The sequence below is a fragment of the Triturus cristatus genome, chromosome 6, assembly GCF_964204655.1.
Source record: "Triturus cristatus chromosome 6, aTriCri1.1, whole genome shotgun sequence".
NCBI classification, from domain to species: domain Eukaryota; kingdom Metazoa; phylum Chordata; class Amphibia; order Caudata; family Salamandridae; genus Triturus; species Triturus cristatus.
The window spans coordinates 1,290,668,611-1,290,683,883 of record NC_140589.1 but is presented as its reverse complement, the minus strand read 5'-3'; positions in this window follow the sequence as shown (position 1 = coordinate 1,290,683,883).

Here is a 15,273-nt window from a genome sequence, read left to right as displayed (position 1 = left end):
ATTCTAATGCAGCGGAAATAACCAGTGTGTTTCCCATGAAAACAACTAGAATGAGATTTAAAAAATAATGCCGTCAGCGAAGCGCGTTTGTTTTTAAGCAAAACCAAAGTAACCAGTGTAAACAAAGGAAAACATCAGCTGAGCGTGAACCGATACAAACAAAAACGAGCTAAGCGGGTGCCCTGCTGTGTCTCGCTGTCCCGTTGCAGCAGCAGCCGCCGCGTGCAGCTTCTCGTAAATAAAAATAAACAAGTTCCAAAGACACAAAATTCAATACCAAAAGTGGAAGCAGACAAATCCTGCGGTGATACTCCATGCGAGTTACCTTTTGAGAAAAAGGTGGGACATGCACCAACCATTAGCCATTGGGAGACTGCGCTGTAGGCTCGACCTAAAAATGAGTCAAAAGCAGAGAGTGAGGAGGGTAATGCCTTCATAGATGAGCTCCTCAGCGAAGACCACCCCGATATAATGCAGCAGCTGCACCGAGCGATACAGCTCACAATGACAACTGAAACTAGGACATACACCGAATCCCCTACTAAAGCTTGTGCGCCCCCCCATGTTAATCAAAACCTCCATTTTACCACCTGCCCAGCCCTCAACAAGGACACCTCTTTTGTCAGGTGTCTGAAACAGCTCTCTTGCTGAGACAGGTGCTAGCACTCCTCTCCCGGCATAATAGCACTAGGCCATTGGCAAGGAAAGGTTTCGACAAGTTCCATGGGGGGAGGTCAAACAGTTATTGCAACCCTACTAGTCAAACCATCAAGTACAGGACATACTCCACAGAGACTTCACATTGCCCAGCTGAGTTTGAAGAAACTGTGAAGAGTAACGTAGAGATACATTTCTTAGGACAGAACAATAGGAGCTAATTGCTCTACATGAGCAAGGAGGCTGAAAGAGTAGCACAAGAGGCTCATGCGAGAATAGAGAAGGTGGCAGATGAATGCAGTGGTTTTTTTTACATGGAAAAAGACATTGTGGAAGAATGTTAGGATGATGAGGGGTGAGAAGGAATTGAAGTTACTGAAGTTCAGATGGTTGAAACCACTTATGAGAGAATTGATCAGGAACATTAGGGATTTGAGAGAGACCAAGTAATTTAGAGACAGATGCATGACACGTTTTATGAATGTGGCTCGTTACTACGCGAGTCATTACATCGCGTGGCATTACAACGCGGTTGTTACAATGACTGCGTTGTTACCACGCAATGCCATTATGCCATGCCATTATGATCCCAGCAGGACACCATCCCTATGAGTGATGGCCATTCCCAATGGGTCACAAATTGTGACCTGCAGCATGGATATTAATGAGGTAGGTCTCCTGTGACCCATTTCAGAATCATAAACAGTTTCTGAGACACTGTTGTACATCAGATTTTGCAACTCACAAATTGTTAATCACTAAAAATCACAATTTGCGAGCCACACATCTGCTGGTCGTACATGTGGCCCTTAGAGAGCTGAGGCCCAGAAGGAAAGGATTAAGGTTAAACAAAAAAAGGTAGTTGCCAAGAAAGAAACGGAAGAAGAAGATGTAAGGGAATACCTTCTGAGAGAAGTACAGGGAGGAGCATATGTACATGTCAAATGGTCCCGGACAGATCTCTTTCACTTTAAGAATTCTCTTCCTAAATTTCAGGAAAAGTGGTACAAGCAGACAGACCAGTATGTGACCATTTCAAAGGTCTTGAGGGACGATTTGGGTGTGTTGTTTAAACTGGTGGTACCAAAAGACCTATGGGCAGAATGCAAGACAGCAGTGGAGTGGCTGACCTAGAAGCCCCCTAGGGTAGAAGGAACATAGGCGCTTTCACGCTTGGTAAATTCCAAATAGGAGGAAGTCATAATACACTTAAAAACTTATTTTCCTCAAAAGGAAATAAATTGGCCCAAGGTTTCCAAACCTCTCAAGAACTCAAAGAGTCAATGCATGCATAATTCGAAAGGTTGATGCGTGTGTAAAGGGAGCTTCACAGACAGAATGATGCACTTGGAGACAACATGGAAGGGTTCCTTGCCACCCTCAGCAAGTGCTGTAACCATAAATTGGCAACTAGATCATCCAAGGTGTTCTTTGATGACAGAGTAAATATCTTGATGAGATTCTGCAGTATACAAAATATTGCAGTGACATGTTAGAAGCGAAGCAAAAGAGATTCAATTTAAAGTTTATGAACACCCAGGCCCAAATTAGCACAGAACGGAGGGTTTAAGGGACTTAAAGTACCCCATCAAGGACATGTAAATGACCCCAGTATTGGAATAAGTATGCAGGGAGTTTCAATGGCATATGAAGGAAGTGCCCAGGTAATGGAAAGAGGCGAAGGCAACACACCAGGAACTAGCATGAGTGCCCTTAAGAAGACTATCCCTTGTCACATTTGTAACAAGGTTGGGCATTGGAATCAGGAGTGTCACTACAATCCTGATCAAGCCATGATTGATGCCCAGGGTGTGAAATGTGCGGTGAAGGGACCGCATCCCTCATACCCAGACCTCCTTTGCCAGCTCCAAAGATCCTGAATCTGGGCATGTCACAGAGGTCCCCCAGCCCTATGAAGATGCAAGGAGAAAATTCCCATTTCCAACAGAGTAACAGGGTTCTCCATAATTCATTTGTGCCAGAGAATGCTCCAGTTCCTATGATGTTAGAAAGTTCACAGACTTTGACCAGGTCCAATGACAGTGAATGAGGGAGGAGGAAGAGTGTGTACTTGGCACAGTCTAAGAAGTGGATCGGAGTGAAACGTATGTAGATGTACATAAGAACCATTGACTCGACTGTTGCCCTGACGCCGTGGTGAACTTGGGGGAATCATTAAAACCTACCTGTTCTTCCTGTGGTCGCCGTGGGTGCTGTTGGCCTCATTCCCTCCCGCCGCCGCTCTGCTGACAACGCGGCCGCCGTGCGGAGGAAACTACACTAGCCAGTCTCCCCAGCTCCGGAGGGTGGAACAGGTGACGCTACTCACGCGCCTGGAGGCGCTTTAAAACCGAGCATACCTCCCGCGTCGCGGGACAGCGCGCGGGCAGCGCCGGGCTAAGCCCGGGCAAAGGGCGGGCCCTCTGTGGCCCTCAGAGGCCTGAAGAGCCTGGCCTGGGCCAGAGACCTTGGCTGTGCACGGTCTGACCATCAGAGGCCACCAGTGAACTTATGTATGTGTAACTACTGGGGTAAATAGTGTCGTTTACTTGGGGTCAGTACATGTGCCATCACCTTGTACACATACTTTATTGTCCTCTGTTGCCAGTAACAATTTTGTTTTGATGGCTAAAAGTAAAAGTGAGAATATTTTGCATGGGATGGGCACAATGGACAACTACCTGATTAAGAAGGTGAACCAGATTAACAACGTCAGAAGGGCTTCTCTGGGCAAGGAGACCCCTATAATGTTACTTGAAGAGGCGCCTCTCTCACTGGTGGATACACATGCGCCTAGTAATCCTATTACTAGCGTAAATAAAGTTGTATTGGCTACAGTTCAGGTGCATGATGAGAGGCATGTGGGTCAGCCAGTTAATTCCAGGGCTGAACTAGAGCATGCCTCATCACCTGTAAGATTGGTAAGAAAATATAAAAAAGCACAACGGAGGCAAAGGGGGAAGTGCGACCAAAAAAGAGTAGCAACATCTAATCACAAAAGGGGCTCCTTAACACAGCTATTATTGGGAAAAAGCTCCGCTTTGGGGGAATCAGGGACTGTGCTATCATCTATGTCTAATCTAACAAACTCCTTAACAGAACCTACTGGCTTATCTAATATTGGAGTTGAGGAGGATATAGGGGAAGTCCTGGCTAGTCCTCGCATTGACGATTCCCCCTTAAGTACGCCTGATAACACTTGTGAGTCCTTGTTGTGTTTCTGTATTAGTAATGAGAACGGAGGGTCATTATATCTCCCTAGATTTTCCCCTGTATCTCCCTCAACCTCAAAAGATGAGTTATCACCTAAGGTCGAACGTAAGAAAAGTGGGGGAGGCTTATCATTAAAATGGCAAACTGAAAATCCTCAGAGGAACTCAACCTCTATTCTGAGGGATGCGTTGGATCCACCGACCCCCCTCACAATGCCCTTAGAGGCCACTCATTGCTTTATTAGTGAGGGTGGTCTTTTGGAAAAAATTGAGAACCTGGTAAAATCTCTAATGCAGCCCCTTTTGGAAAATATTATGATGATTAACACGCACCTGGATTTAATTGAGAAAAAGGTAGCAGATAACACACTTTCGCTTTCTGGTTTGGCGATAGGATTAAGTAATACAAACCCCAGCAAAATACCTGCAAAAGTGATGATAGCTACAATACCTGCTCCATCATGTCCCTCTATTACCCCAATACCTAACCAGACTAGACAAACGCCATCTTGTCCTTCCCCAATTAAAGTGTTCACACCGCCCTCGCTGAAGAAAAAACCTGCCCATAGGACGCAAACACAAAGTAAAGTAGGTGATCACATGGTAGATAATCTGACCTCAGAAGAAAAATCAGTACCACCACAAAATAAGGCCAATAAGGACAGTGAGTCCAGGAACATTACTAATAAAAACTGGCAATCTCATAGTACAGTAGATTTACCGCCAGAAGCTGCCCCCTATGCGATCGTTATGGCGGGCGTCCCTGAGCTCCCCTCTGAGAACAGGGAAGATTATCAAGCCTTAAGGAATAAAGTCATTTACTGGCTGTGTAATAACAGACCTTTGCCTGCCTACATAAATGGGGAAATCCTACATGTCAGGCGCTGCAATTGGGTGGGGTCTCGTCCTAAAGATAAAAAAGGGGATGTGATTATTGTAAATTTCAAAGACCAAAGAGCAGTTAGACATATTGGGGATATGTATGATCAAGGCAGTAGTGATTCCATCTCTACACACTACCTTAATTATTTCTACCTATACTCTCCAGCTCAACATCGCATGAATCAGGAGGAAAGAAGGCAGACTGTTAATAGGTCTGCTTTCTATCATCATGGTTACAGCCGGATCCCTTTTTTCCAACCATATAGCTCACTTAATCCCCAACCTAGGCAGCCCTATTCTTCTACCCGAGGCATGAATTATGGAAAAAAACTATCTGTGGGATAATAGAGGTATGGCTCCACCTGTTTATAACATATCAACCCACAATCGGTTTGACGTTTTTTCCGGCCTTGAATGTGTGGATTGACAAATGAAGGACATCTGCAATTGTCAACTACTAGGTTTAGGGGGGCACACTGACAAAATTAATGAGAAAATAAATGAACAGAGGCCACGGGATTGTGTTGAGGACAATACGCAAGTGCAATCCGCTTATAGTGTGACTCATGTTGATATCAGGAACGATAGTTGTAAGGTTTTGAACATACTCAATTCAAATGATGGGGGATATAACGGAGGACCCTGCTATAAGCAATCTGAGAAGGTAAGGGATAAAGGATTTTTATGTGACCGTGGAACTAATGAAATAAGGAAAACCTGTACATTCCTATTTTGGAATGTGGCAGGATTAAGGGAGAGAATTAATAATCCATCTTGGGAAACTGTTATAGATGGACATGACATCTTGGCTCTCCAAGAAACCTGGTCTTTAGATCCAGTGTATATTAACGGTTACAGAAGTTTCTTTACCCCGGCTGTGGGGGGCAATTATGGAAGAGCAAAGGGTGGTTTACTCACCTTTGTCTCAAATCAGCTTAAATGTGATAAAATTTGGTTTATGTTAAAATCTAGTTTTTATCAACTAATAACCCTAAGAAATAAGAAGGGACTGATTGTCGTTGTCATAAACTTTTATAATAATATTCCGAGGAAAGAAATCCCTAGCATCTTAATAATGCTGAGGGAGGATATACAACATGAAATAGACAAAACTGACAGGGAATTCATGATTTTATGGGGGGGGGATTTTAATTGCAAACTCTGTATAAAAGGTAAACAGGGTATGTGTGGTCTAACGATAGAGCAGGAGATAAACTTAACTCATTTTGATCATTCTCTGATTGGGGACCTATTAAATGATATATTGTTTATGTATGATTTGGGATTTGTAAATGAAATCGCCCAAAAACCTACCACCTTTGTGCCCACATTTATCGGTAGAGGAGCACTGTCTACCATTGATTTTATCATTGCCTCAAATAGTTGTAGCCATAAGATTATCAAGTCAAATATCATGGAGCTGCCAGTAAGTGACCATCTGCCCCAAATAATGGAGGCTGAAAACCCTTTTTTTGATTGGCATGAGGACACGCCCCCTATGTGTACAGTCTCTGATGTGGCCCTTGGCAGACAAAACGGGTACAACTTAAAGTGGGGTAAGGTAGTCCCGGAAATGTTTTTAGGTAAGTTGCTGAATGCTTGCTCAAACAGCTTTGACATCTGTTTGAATGAAAAATCTAACAGCGAGCTGATAATTGAGCACTTTAATATAATAGCTTCCTCAATTAAGAAAAATCTGTGGGGGGAGGTTAAGAATAGGGCAAAGGGTAAGAAAAGCTGGTTTGACACCGCCTGCACCAGGTCTTTAACCGACCTGAAAAGCGCCATTCACAGGATACCCCGAAATCCTATTGAAATAAGAGGTTGCAGGAAAAAATATAATGAAGCCCTAAAAAATAGAAAAATGCCATAAAAAAGGAGGCCCTGGAAGTGTTATGTGAAGCTTCACAGCTGAAGGATGCATCTGCATTCTGGAGGGCCGTTAATACCCCGTTCCTCTACGATAATTCTAAAGCGCGAATAGAGATTGCTATCGCTGAGGAGGACTGGGTGGTGCATTTCTCAAATCTTTACAGGTCTCAAGATGAATGCCATACCATAGATCCTGTTATAAGGGATAATACAGGTGTCGGGGTTGAAAAATTGGTAATAACCCTGGAGGAAGTTAATATGGGCTTGAAAGCAATGAAGGGTGGCAAGGCCGCAGGGCCTGATGGGATCCCAGTTGACTTGTATAAAGCAAATATTGAGATCTGGGGTCCCATGCTGGTGCAACTTTTTAATGCAGCACTGGCAAAGGGCTTAAACCCATCCTGGTTCACCTCGATCATTGTACCTATATATAAGAAGGGAGATAGACAATGTTGTGCATGTTATAGACCAATCTCCCGTCTGGACTCATCTGTAAAAATCATTGGCAGAATCATCTTGGCAAGATTACAAAGCTGGGCCGAGGAGAATGAAATAATGAACGACCTACAATATGGATTCCAAATGGGCATTGGCACTGTCGAACAATGCCTAAATTTAATGATCTTACAATCTAAGTATTCGAGGATAAAGGGTGAACGCTTGTACCTCACGTTTGTTGACCTTTCATCGGCGTTCGACTGTGTATCACATGTCAAATTATGGGCAATTTTGAGAGAGATGGGTGTGGAAGATCCTATTGTTTGCTTTCTGAAAGATTTATACTCAGGAGCCACAGCTTCGGTCCGTTATGGTAGTGGGGGCCAATGCACTAGAAGGTTTAAGGTGGGCCGGGGTGTGCGCCAAGGGTGCGTTTTGGCCCCTTTTCTATTCTTGGTATACATTAATGGACTTGAGCGTCACCTACTGCAGGAATGCAGGGATATGCCTAGAGTCGGGAGGAGGTCTATCCCTGCACTCCTGTATGCGGATGACGCAGTCCTAATGGCCCGCACCCCTGTGGCACTACAAAACCTGATACAATCTTTTGAGATCTTTATGTCTAGTTTAGACTTAAAAGTCAATTGCAGTAAAACCTTTTCAATGAACTGTGGCAATAGACCTGGAAAGCAGACAAAAAGAATGTTCTTGAATAACGTTCCTTTGGAAATGACTTCTACTTTCCCTTATCTTGGTGTCTTGTTCCATGAAACTGGGGCGTGGACTTGTGCGGTAAAGGCCAGAACTCTTTTGTTCCAAAAAACTATAATGGCCTTAAAGAATTTTATAAAAAAATTGGGTAAGAAACCGATAAAAGAAATCTTAACAATTTACAAAGCTACGTGTACATCGGTAGCCATGTATGGCTCGGGGCTTTGGGGGTACTCCAATATTGATTCAATCCAAAAAGCCGAGAATAGGTTTTTGAGGTATGTCCTGACAGTACCCCAAAGTGTTGCGACTTACATCTGCCACATCGAACTTGGACTAACCTATATATCTGATATAATCAGTAGGGGTGGGCGGAACTTGCGTAATCGCGTTACGCAAATCTCCGCGAAACGGTAAAAAATCTCCGCGAACACGCAGAAATTCCGCGAACACGCGTAATTGCTTGTTCGCGATGCTTTTTCCTGTTCACAATTGCTGTGTGCATGCTCGGGAAGAAATATCTCGCGAACACGCATTTTAAGAACGCGAACAAGCAAAAAATTTCGCAAAATCGCGGAAAGCAGAATTTTGGGCAATTTCGCGGTCTCCGCGGAGCGCGAAATTACCCAAATTCCGCAAATTCCGCGAGCGGAACGGAATTTACCGCCCAGGTCTAATAATCAGAATACAACCCATCCTTCTGTGGCATAGGGTATGGACAACTAATGAGTGTGCTATGAATCGGGCCATTCTTCAGGACGTTTTAAAATTGGAAAATGTGGGTAGATTAGATTGGCTAAACTATGTTAAAAAATTTCTTGATAAAATTGGTTGCCAACAATATTTTGAAGACCCACTCTCTATGGGCAATATATCCAGGAACCTATTGTCTAGGCTATGTATGGAATATCTCATGGAAAAAAGAAGGCAAGAGGAAATGAAGAAAAAGACAGTAACCTCGCATCTTCTTTTGTCAACTAGCAACAAAGTACAGCCATACTTAACCCTGCCGATGTCAAATTATGATCAATTTCTTTTGACCCGTTTTAGATTAAACATTGTTTTTAGACTCCTGTCCTTCCCAGAAGTGAACTCATGGTTGCCTAATTTGCCCTTGTGTCCGTGTGATGATTCTTCGCCCCAATCTGACATCCATATTTTATTCTTTTGCAAATTTTATACTTTACCACGTAGAAAATATATTATTCCACTCCTTAAATAACTGAAAATAAATAAATGTCGCCCAGCTTTTTTAGAATTTCAGAGAATGGACACTGTTCTAACTGTTACTGTAGTTTTAAGCTTTTTTAAAAATGTTTTTAAATCTCGGAAAACACTGGGCCTTGATGAAATATAATTAGACCCTTTTTTTCTTTTACATTTTCCCTGTGTAAATTGTAATTGTAATTTGATGTTGTTGCTTTCATGGTTTTTGTCTTTTAAACCGAATAAAGTATTTTTGAATCTTGAATCTTGACTCGACTGTTAGAACAGCTGATGACCCGATCCTATCCCTCTCAAGAAAGTGGTCCAAGCTGTAGGCATTACAATAAAAAATGTCCCACCTTTCGTAAAGGAAAGTTTCAATTCTATTAAGGACACGGAGGCGAGGATTAGGTCGTCCTTTCTTCTTTATTTTAACCAGCAGCCCTTCAAAACAAACAGTAAATCATCAAAAGGAATTTATTTCCCATGAAGCCTAGAGACAAAACCATCAAGTTCATGTAAGAGTCTACCAACCAATCAGGCGCTTCCTAGGATGATGACTGCCAACGATCCCTGCTGGACCTCCTCTTTCTTCCTGCGACAAAACCGACTGCTAAAGATCCTTAATCCAGCTTCAAGGAATCTGTACCTGCTGACAGAAAACAGGTCATAATAACCTGCGTGCGAACACAGAGTTATGGAAAACACACATGACCGACCCAGAAACTCCTTTACTTACGTCTGACACTCATCTGATCAACCCAGGCGGGTCCAGGTGCTTTCTGAGGGCGGGCTAATCCTTGCCTCCGTGTCCTTAGTAGAATTGAAACTTTCCGTTACGAAAGTGAGGAAATATTTTCATTCAATGTCAGGACCCGGAGGCGAGGATTAGGCTAGTTCAAAGCTTATCTATTACTAGGGCAGCTATGAAGGAGACTGGTTTGAAGTAAAACCTCTTGAAGGTTGAGTCCGACGACCTGTCAGCCGCATTCAAAATGTCCTCCAAGCGAGCACCTAGCATGAAAGCCTTGGATGCCATAGCACCTCTCGCTGAGTGTGCTCCGAAAACCGTAGTATCGATGCCGGCCTACAGAACCACCCAATGGACCCATCGTGCAATGGTTGGGGATGAGACCGTTCAAAACCATTTCCTCAAGGCAATTAGGAGTTGACGTTCTCTATGCGGACGCACTTCCGCCGTCATGGCCTCTTGAGCCTTGATGCATCTGACAACGCAGAGCTTGGGTGAATCAGGAAAGGACGGATAAGAAATTACTCTTGACTGACATTTAGTACACCGGGACACATGGAAGGTGACTCAATCTGTGGGTGAAGGACTTCCCAGAGATGTCCAGAGCCCTGACATCCGAGACCCATCTACAGGACACCAAACATAGCAACATCCCCAGTTTGGAAGATAGATGCTTGCGTGACAAGTACTTGTTGCTGGGCCATTCAGATAGTAGACGCAAGACCATATTTACATCCCAGAGAAGTGAATATTGCGGTTCCGGGGGAGGAGAAAGTCAGATACCGTGAAGAAGTTTCCTTACCAGCGGATGGTCCCCCACGGGATGATCTGCCACCACAGAATGTCCGGCTAACACTGTGAACCGGAAGGTATTCATTGATCTGTATGCAAGGCCCTCTGAAGCTAGATTGGCTAAGAAGATCACGATGTGGCCAACATCTGCCCCCACGGGATCCAGACTCCACTGCAGACACCAACCCATCCATTGACACAAGGCTGACCAGTAGCTTTTAACCGTACCGTCTACCCATGCCCGGGAGAGGAGCTGCGCAGCGTGTCCCACAAGTCCCAGGACCTTCCATTGAGTCCAGTAATCCTCCATGCCATCAGGGATAGTGAGTCGCTCACTATCAGGGGATGTGTGTCCCCCGCTGGATGTAGCAGGAAAAGCGGGAGCTGGAGTAGACAGATTGGAGAATCCCAGGAAAGTTCCATCAGAACTGGAAACCAAGCTTGCGGTCTGCAGACCGGGGAGATCACCACCAACTCCGCCTTCTGCCGACGGACCTGAGTTGTCAACCGCATTATCATGGCGAGGGATGGAAAGGCATAACCCCGTTTCAGGGACCAATCCAGAAGGAATGCATTGGTGGCCGTTGCCCCTGGATCCGGTTTCCAGCTGAAGTACCTGGAAATCTGGTGGTCGAGGCGAGAGGCAAATACGTCGACAGAGAAGGGTCCCCACCCATCCTGAAGGGCTAGGAAGATCGGGGGAACAGCTTCCATAGACTTGAGTCTCTAAGATGTCTGGACTGCCAGTCTTCTACCTGGTTGGCCACTCCCGGGAGGTGTTCCGCTGTCACTGAAACCTGGTGGAACAGGCAATATTCCAAAAAAGTCTTTGGCCAAATCCACCCAGGTGGTTTATGTAGCACAAAGCTGCCACGTTGTCCAACTTTAGGAGGATGAATGAGTGAGCTCTGTCCCTGGTCCAACAATGGACTGCGAAGGATCCCGTCATGAGATCTAGGCAGTTGATGTGTAGTCCTTGCTCTGCTGCACACCAACCTCCTCCTGTGGTGAACTCTCCACAACGTGCCCCCAGCCTGAACCACTGGTGTCCGACTTGATCACTAGGTCCGGGAGGGACCGAAAAGGTTGGCCCGACCATTCCATGCCTCCATGTGGGAAAGCCATCACTGGAGCTCCTCCTTCGCCTCCTCAGACAGAGCTACTCGCTGAGCGTAGGACAATGCCCTGTGCAGGTGAGATGCCTTGAGTCTCTGAAAGGCCCGGAAGTGTAGCAAACCCAGAAAGATGACTTGAATCGAGGCTGACAACAGCTGGACCACCATGGCAATACTTTGCAGGGAAGTCTGCGGCTTCCGTACAATTGGCCGCATCTTGTGGCGAATCTTTGGCATCTTCCTGGAAGGGAGACTTAAGGTCGCCTCCACGGAATTGATCACAAACCCTAGGAAGGTGATTGAGCGAGTCGGAAGGAGGCAGGAATTTGTCTGGTTGATCACAAAACCCAGTGACTGAAGCAGAAGTACTGCCGACTGGAGCTGTTGCGACAAAATTTGCGGACACTGATGCATGAATAGTATATCGTACACATATACAATCATCCTGATGCCTCGCAACCTCAATCTTTCCATAACAGGGTGCAGGACCTTGGTGAAGCACCAGGCTGCTGACGACAGGCCAAAGGGAAGTGAGGTGAACTCAAAAGTTTGGCCCTGCCACTGGAACTGAAGGAAACGATGGTGAGGAGGAAAAATGGGGACCACGAGGTAGGCATCCTTGAGGTCCAAGCGGACCATCCAGTCGCTGGGACGCAACAGTTCTCGGAGAAGGTGAATGCCTTCCATCTTGAAGTGGCGGTAAACCAGCCACTCGTTGAAGTCTCTGAATTTTATCACTGGGCGCTGACCCCGTCCGGTTTCTGTACAAGGAAAAGATTGCTTAAGAAAGCCCTTGGCTGAAGGGAAGTGTAGAAAATTGCCCGTTTGTCCAGGAGTTCCTGGACTTTCTGTTGTATCAGTACCGTCTCTCTGCCTGAGAAACGGATTGGTGTCAGCGGGGAAACCTGGACCGGGGAATCAAAAAACTCTATGTGGGGTACCCAAACATCGGTTGTAAGGGCCCACCAATTGTCTATAAAGTGAGCCAGTCTGCACCCCCAAGCAATACCATGAGATGATAGAAGAACTCACCATGAGCTGGGGTAGCACCTACACCGTGTGCTCCATTGCGCTGACCTCTGCGGCGGGAACGACCCCTGGTGGGATAGAACCCACTGAAGCACGAGGAATTCTGGTATTGTCCTCCCTGCGACTGTTGTCCTCTACCGGAGGCTGTCTGTGAGAAGGTGCAGCCGAGCGCCCCCTACCACGGCCGACCAGGCTGAAAACCTATGCATTGAAAATATGTTTAACGGTGGATTGCGTTTTGTCCAAGGAGTTGAATATGGATAAAATATTTCCTCAGCTTCTTCGAAAACGGTTACCCGAAAAGGCCGCCCTGAGCCACCTGACCCGCCTCTGAGGTGGCTAGTTTGACAAGCTTCGGGTCCAGTTTGATGAGAAGCGACCTGTGCCTCTCCTTAGAGATGGCTCAATTTGCATTCCCTAGGAAAATAATAGCCCTTTGGGCCCACCTAGATAGGACCTCTGGTGGGATTAAGGTTCCAGACGCTTTGGTGTCCTCAGCCATTTCAAAAATCTTGACCAATGTCCAACAATTTGTCCTGGCATGCTCACCCGGACCTGCTGATGCCCTTCTTTGGGTCCTTAATGTATTTTTTTTTTTAAACAAATTTTATTGTGTCAAAAGACATATACATTGCAGAGCTCTTTGACCAAGGAAACATCTGCCATAGTAAACATTGCCAATCGTTATCATTGATGATTGAGTTATACATTTTCCTTGTCGTCTATTTTAAAAAACAATATATCATAAACACATTGAAACCCCCTTTGCACTAACTCACCACTGCATCGCTTTTGCCACTGCATTCTCCAGCCCCACAAATCGAATCCCTTACCACCGCTCAGAGCTCCTATCCCTAGGGCCCGCGGAACACCATAGATGCCGATTAATTCACTTAGGTCACCGGGGCCAGATCTAGGCCTCGATAGTCTGCCCATCTCTTCCAAATTTTGAGATGCTTTTGTGGGCAACTCCTGGCCTTGAATATTGAGATCTCTAACCCCATGCACAAGTCTAGCCCATTCTTCCAGGCCGAGAGAGAAGGTGGGATCGTCACTTTCCACATCCTTGCGATATCCCTTTTGGCCAATGTCAGCCCCATCCTTAACAAGTGCTGCTTATACCCTGCTATACCCTCCAGAATGCGTAGGATTACCAATCTGGGTGAGAAAGGGTGTTCCCACCCCAACACCTCTGCTAGACAGGTCATTACTCCAATCCAAAATTTCATGAGTGCTGTACAGTAACATATGGTATGTATCAGGGACCCCTCCTCCCGGCCACAGCACAGGCATATCAGAGATGTAATAAGACCTGCCCTCCATAGCCTGACCGGGGTATAGTAAACCCGGTGAAGGTACTTAAATTGAATGAGGCACAATCGCATTGCTATTGCTGCTTCCCTAGGAGAAGCCAGTGCGTCCATCCAATCGTCGCCATCTATTTGGCCAATGTCCCCAGCCCATGCTTCTCTTAGTTTATCCAAAGTTTTGGAGCTATGAATCACCAGGGACCGATATATCCTTGATATTTTATGGTCCTGCAAATCGCCCATATAGACCTTGGCTTCAATCGGACTGAATTCAGGTAGCGCTTCTAGCCCCGAGACACTATGGTAGATGGCATGCCAAAATTGGAGGTATTTACAAAACTGGGTTCTTGACATCTGGTACTCTTGTTGCAGATCTTGAAATGACTTCAATGTCAGGCCTCTCATTACATATCCTAACGTTGATACTCCTATATTATCCCACCCTCGAAACCCGGATAACACAGCCAGCTGCGCAAAACGACCATTATGCCACAGTGGGGTTTCCCTGGTTAACTTATTCCACCACCCGATTCTGCGGAGAGATTGTTCCCATACTTGGAAGACCACCCGTGTAGCCAGCGGAAGAGAATTTCACAATGTTGCCGAATACAAAATGGTATGTAGAGTGTATTCCCCCATACACTGTCGCACCACTGCGTAAGCGGGGTCCTTCCTGTGTCCATACCACCATTCATTCAGCACCAGGAGATGCGAAGCCATATAGTATGATTGGACATCCAACGTGGCCAGCCCTCCGCAATACGTTGACTGGAAGCAAGTCCGCAGCGCCACCCTGGACGCCCCCTCCTGCCCACAGAAATTGACCTAATGCCACATTAACCTGGCACAACCACTTGGGAGATACTGAATATGGATGGTTCTGCAATTGATAGAGCAGGCGCAGCAGTGATACAATTTGAAAGATAGTCGAACTGCCATATATGGAGAGGGGCATGTGTGACCAAGTTTTCATCTCCTCACGTACCCGTAGCCATACTGGTACGACATTTCTGTCCCACGCCACTTTTGGTGGATCCGATAGAAAGATTCCCAGGTATTTCACACCCTCTGTCGTCACCTTGACTGCCGAGGCCCAAGGCCCCAATCCTGCAGTACCCCCCAGTGCCCACAAGGTGGACTTACGCGGGTTCATGAACAGACCCAACGTTTCACCCCAAATTTGCATAATACGCAACAGCCTTGGTCCCGTCCTAATAATGTCCGTTAAAGGGAAGAGGACATCATCTGCATATAAAGCAATGAAGTCAGAAAGCCCCTGATACCACTCAAAGCCCTCC